The sequence below is a fragment of the Palaemon carinicauda genome, chromosome 3 (genome assembly GCF_036898095.1).
Source record: "Palaemon carinicauda isolate YSFRI2023 chromosome 3, ASM3689809v2, whole genome shotgun sequence".
Classification (NCBI taxonomy): domain Eukaryota; kingdom Metazoa; phylum Arthropoda; class Malacostraca; order Decapoda; family Palaemonidae; genus Palaemon; species Palaemon carinicauda.
The window spans coordinates 108,159,811-108,166,803 of NC_090727.1; positions in this window are offsets into that span (position 1 = coordinate 108,159,811).

Below are 6,993 nucleotides of genomic sequence, written 5' to 3' on the forward strand. Positions count from 1 at the left end.
GCTAAGTCTTTCTGGTTCAAGCAATTTTTCAAGTGGCAGTATTACACTTTTCACTTCAATTTCCTTTAACAACATTTTTAGCCTAAATTTGAAGTTCACGGCATGTGGAGGGTCATGGTAACCATCTATTTGCATTATACACCTAAAGAAATGTTCAAGGCATCCTTGATTTAATCTTTGAGCCAGTTGTTAGTCAATACTATTAGAGCCTTTTAACATCATCAAGCAGAACAATGGCAGATTTAAACGACAAAATGATTCCCAGTAACCGAGACTTGATGTCATCTTTGTAATCTTCTGGTTTAAAAGGAATCGAGTAAATAGTAGCATAAACAACGTTGATTCTGTCAGCACAACATGCAGGTATACACTGGACACTGGTCTATGTATGGATTTGCTTTAGGAAAACGAGTTTTTTATATTAGAAGGTTTTTTTTTTCTTTTTTTTTTTTGTTTCTTTTTTTTCTTATTTTTTTTTTGTTGTTTCCTCTAAGCGCGTGTATTATAACAGCTAAATACTGCACAGCTATTTGACATTAACACTGGTGGAATGAAGGAAGGAATAATATATATATATATATATATATATATATATATATATATATATATATATATATATATATATATATATATATGTGTGTGTGTGTGTGTGTATATATATATATATATATATATATATATATATGTATATATATATATATATATATATATATATATATATATGTATATATATATATATATATATATATATTTGTATATATATATATATATATATATATATTTATATATATATATATATTCTTTACGTTGCCTTTATGTACGGCTAACTAAGGCCATGGTTCTTTGTTTTAATTACCCACGTGTGAGAGGAGGGCAAGTGACGTCACAGTATTGGTGTTTCACACCTTGAGCTGTGCGTTGGCTGACCTATTATGACTGGACCGTGGGTCTATTCAAGTGCCGGTATTTATTATTATTGTTTATTATTAATTATAATCATTGTTTATTATTTATAATTATTGTTTGTTATTACTTATTATTGTTTATCATTATTATTTATCATAATTCATAATTATTTAATGTTATTATTCATTATTAGATATTATTATTCATTATTATTTATTATTATCATTTATAATTGTTTATTATTATTTATTAATATTATTTAATATTATTTATTATTTTTCATTTTTATTATTTATTATAATTTATTATTATTTATTTTTTTATTATTTATTATCATTCATTATTATTATTTATTATCTATTATTCATTATTATTTACTATTTATTATTATTATTTATTTTATTCATTTTTATTTAGTATTATTATTTATTTCTATTATTTATTATTATCATTTATTATTTATTATTATTGTTTATCATTTATAATTATTATTTATTATTTCTAATTATCATTTATTATTTACCATAATTATTTATTATTTATCATTATTTATTATTTATCATTATTATTTATTCATTATAATTATTTATTATTGTTATTTTTATATATTATTTATTATTATTTTTTATTTTCTATTTAATTTTTATTATTATTTAATGTTTATTATTTTCTATTATTCATGGTCATTATTTATTATTATCATTTATATATTATTATTTCCTTATTTTTAGTATTATTTATTATTATTATATATTTATCATTATTTATCATAATTTATTATTTATTATTTATTATAATTTTTTATTATTATCATTTGTTTATTATTATCATTAATATTTATTATTTATTATTATTATTTATTGTTATTATTAATTATTTATCATTTATTATTTTTTCAATATTTATCATTTATTATTATTTTTTATTTATTTATTATTATTCATTATTTATTACTATTTGCTTCAATACAAACGTAGTTGGAGAGAGCAGGATGCTGTAAGCACAAAAGCTGCAGTAGGGGAAAATATCCCACTGAAGATAGGGATGAAGAAAATAATAAAATACAAGAGAAGTAAAGAATAACTGAAATAAAATATTTTAAGAACAGTATCAACATTAGAATACTTTTATAGATAAACCATGAGAGACCATTATGTCAGCCTGTTCAACATAAAAACATTCGCTGCAAGTTCCACCGATTCAACTTCAGGATTAACATTCCACAATCTGCCACAACTGGAATAAAACTTCTAGAAAACTGTGTAGTATCGAGCCTTATGATGGAGACTGTGTGAATATAAATAATTACTGCATGCCTAGGATTACGAGCAGGATGATACTGTGTTCGAAAATATAAATGCAAAGGATGATCAGAGTTATAAAAAATGTTATGCAACATTCATAACAATTAACTGAATGACGGTGCCAGAGATTAATGTCCAGATCAGGAATAAGAAAATTAATTTGATCTATTTTATTTTCTTTAATGAATCTATTTTCATTATTTCCTTTATATGAATATTGAAAATAATACCCTATCAATAATATTCAAATATATCTATAAAATCGTATGATGAATTTTTTATTTTGGGAAAATATTACAAAAGATATTCCTATCTGACGAACCATAATTAAGAAATTGGTCACACCCTTTACTCACGTGGTTCCTCACAGCATTAGGTGTTTTTTTACCTGTTAATATCTTTGAGAGTACTAGTTCTTACAGAGAGCTAGTGCTTGATATGGTTACGGTATAATAATAATAATTAAAAAAAAAAAAAAAAAAAAAAAAGAACTTGTTGCAAGTCTAAACTAAGGCCCATTGTTTCTGCTTGTTTTGTAACCATTCTGAACTATTAAAGGTTTGCCCAATCCTGGATCCTGTGTTCCTGTATGGTTGTGAGACATGGGTCCTGACAGAGAAATTCAGGTCTAAAATTCAGACTGCTGAAATGCGTGTCCTACGTCTAATCTTTAGAGCAACGACGAGATAGCTGTGAAATACCACCATAAGAGAAGCCTTGGGAGTAGAACAAGTGATTTTACAAATGAAAAGATGCCAGTTGAGATCGTTGGGCCACATGTATCGAATGTCTGAATACAATCGGGATGTACACGGAACTGTGGAATGGATTCTTGAAGGTAGAAAACGACTGGGAAGATTAAGATAGAAGGATGGCACCAATAAGACTTGAATGATACCACAAGGAATGCAATGACGCTATGCATGGAATATGTCAGGCAGCTTTGGAATGGGGACGAACAATAAGGAATTTCTCAATTGACAGACAGGATTCCGACGTGATTTTGGGTGAACTTATCCTTTTAATTTCGGTCTCATGTCTGTTCTAATTACGTATATCCATTTATAGTCTAAGGAGGTTCGTCATAACCCTTAATTTATATTTCTCTCTCCATATTAATTAAACATTATCTTTGTTTAATTATATTCTTTTTGTGTCCTATTGAAATCTTTTGTCATCTGCAAATCTTAAGTATATATATATATATATATATATATATATATATATATATATATATATATATATATATATATACTTGTGTGTGTACATATCAACCATAGATAGCATTTAATAAAGAATTCAACTTTGGCAATATATATTTATTGGAAATTTTTTTATGATAAATGTGTCTGGCTGAGTTTATTTCATCGTATGTGACTTTTAATATATCTAAATATTAATCAGATTCAACCCAAAAGCATACACATATATGCACATGCATACACACACACACACACACACATATATATATATATATATATATATATATAATTATATACAAAATCCACAGGAAACAGGAAAGTAAAACACCAGGTAAAAAACGCTTTCATGTATTACGTACACTTCTTCAGGGTACAAAGTGTGTGTGTGTGTATATATATATATATATATATATATATATATATATATATATATATATATACAGTATATATATTATATATATGCATATTTATAGGCTATATGATGTATATATGTCTGTATATACGTATATATATAAATCTTCTATAAGTTCACCCAGCCAGTGATGGGTAGCATACTGAACCCTAATGACTTGCCGAGAATAGTTCATGACTGTATTTATAAGTATAATATACGTAATGTTTGATTAATATTTGTTGTACTGACAAGGGTTTGTTCTTTTTTCTATAGTTCCTAGTTTGAAGGAAGGTGATATCAAAAATACTTAGCGCAAATGTTACTTTTTATGGATTTCTCACTTACGTTATAGAGATGACTCTAATGCATTTTCCTCTCGGACTTGTTTTAGGTCATCTACTAAGAACACGAACAGCTGTAAGAATTTTTTGGCAATAGCATAAAACAGAGAAGGTAATTGAACAGGTTATAAGTATTTAACGATTCACTGTGTTTCTAAAGCCTATGAATCCTATTCGAGATATTGCGTGAAAGTAAATACTTATATTTATTATCATTACACTATTATTTCTTCCATTTACATGTGGAGAGTCTTCATGAATTATATTTTCCCAATTTTCGCAGATAGATTATTGTTACTGTTGACTAGGTTAGATTTCCTTAATCAGTATACCATCTAAAGCAGTGGTTCCCAACCTTCTTCCAGTGGTGACCCCATTTCAATTTGACCATACTTTTTGCGGCCCCACTCAAATATCAAGGCTACCTGTATATTCTCTTTTTAGATAAAAGAATATAATTGATTAAAGTACACTGTTTATCATTAAATAGTAAAAACCCAAAAATGCACTTATATATAATATATAATTTCTTTATATAAGACACAATGCATAATAGAATGCTATTGATATGAATAACACAAACATTATCTTGATAATAAACAATGATTTTCATGTCATTCATGTGATGGTTAGAATTGCTTTTCCATCGCCAGTATCTCAATCTGCAGTGATATTTTCGATAAAGCACAACGTAGTTCATCTTCAGCATGGAGATTAGTTTTCAACTTCGACTTTATTAAAAGTACAAATGAAAAGGTCACTTCACACACATGTCGAAGAAGAGGGCATAACATTTTAAGCATACCTTCAGCCAAATTTGGATATCGACGTAACTGCCTTATCCAAATTGAAATAGGGAATTAAATTCAGCTTTGGCAATGTCAGATGTAATAAGATCAGTAAATCTTTATGGATATCTTTCAGGAACATTTTCAAATGGTTTATTTGAAGTAACATGTGCGATAACATAGGCTTTTTCTGGAAATTTTTGGCTAAATTCCTCGTTTAAAGTTTCTAAGAAGAAGATTGAGTAAACTTTGAAAACTGTTTGAATGGAATATCAGTGTCATTTTCAAAAGATGCATCTAATGTGGGAAACATGCACAAATTTCTCTTTTTTCATTTACTCCAAAAGATCCAGCTTCATTTGGAAGGCATTTAGTTTTTCTTTCTGAAGTGGAAGATAAAGGGAATTCAAAATTGTGAAAAATCTATTAAGTAGGCAGGTTTTGCCCAATTACTCATATCAACTAAAAAACTAGAAAGTTCTGTTCTTCCTTGCCGAGATAAGAATTCTCTCACCTCAGTATTCAACTAAAAGGGGATTACCTTTTGGTAGCAACCTTACTCCAGTTTATAACATAACTTCATACTTAGAATCCATTTTTTATGACACGCTTTAGCAAACAAGCGGTTGTTCAATGCATTTGATTTTATAAAGTTAACTGCTTTAACAACTGATTGCATAGCTTTTCAAATCTTTGGCAATGTTTCTGCCCAAAATACTGAACGATGTATCATGCAATGAATTCCTACAACTTCTGGAGAAATATTCTTTACCTTCTGTTGAAACCCAGATCTATGACCTAGCATAGAAGGTGCACCATCAGTACACATACCACCGACATTTTCCCACATCAATCTTCTTCTTATAGGAAATTATCCTAATTTTCTTTTTCAAATATACCACAGCTTCAGTTGTTTCTAATGGTCTGCAAGAAAGAAATACATCCTTAAAATCACCATAAACTATTCACCAAGGAAGACTACCTATATATGTTGATTCATCAACTTTTAATGTGTTGAAATAAAGTGGAGATGTACAGAATGATTAGAAAGCGTTATAATTTCCGAGAATTTAACTCCCCTTATCTTCAATTATGTCATGAACGATGTCTTTTGCAAATGGTGAAATGAATTCCTCACAAATGACATGCAGATCTTTTTCTTTTTTTTCTTCTTTTTTTTGTCAAGAAGAGAATTTTTTTTTTTTTTTTTTTTTTTTTTTTTTTTTTTTTTTTTTTTTTTTTTTTTTAGACCATATGCTTATTCTTGAAAAAAAGGGCTCTCTTTACTGAACTTTGCACTTTTCGACTCAAAATGATGTCTTAACTTATCTTGAGTCATTGATTCTTCTGAGAGCACTTCATTGCACATAAAATTTGAGTTTTTTCTTTTCCTGCTGAGATAATGCAAATACAACTGATGTTGGTGTAGTCCTCCATACATTTCTGCTTTCCTTTGTTGTTTGCCATTGCCATATTTGCAACAACTTATTGTAAAATCAAAAGAGAGAGAGAGAGAGAGAGAGAGAGAGAGAGAGGTATGATGATAACAAGGAAAATGCTATGAAAACATATAATTATAAACACAAATGTATCTGCATTCGTGTCTTATATATATGTATGTAGTACACACACATGCATATGCACAGATACATGCACATACACACTTCTCTCGTCCTCTCTTTCATTTACTTTTTTTTAAAGGAATTTCAGACTAAACTACGTATCTGCATTTTGAGTAATCACCAACAACTCATTTGTCATTTCTGTCTTATTTGCACATGTCTTACTGCAGCTTAGGTTTATAAACAACAATATTTTCGGCATATATGACTATTTTGACTTTCCTGAATTGTAGTTAGAATAAAGTTTTTAATAGATATCATAGTTAATAGATAATTCAAATATCAAAAGCTTTCTGGTACACGAATACAAACAAAAACCTCAGATATAAAATTAAATAATGAAATTTATAACAATCTTAAACATAACAATGCTCTATACCTATAAATTTCCAAATACAAATTCATTGTTTGTTCAAGCCGACTGGTAGCACAGTGA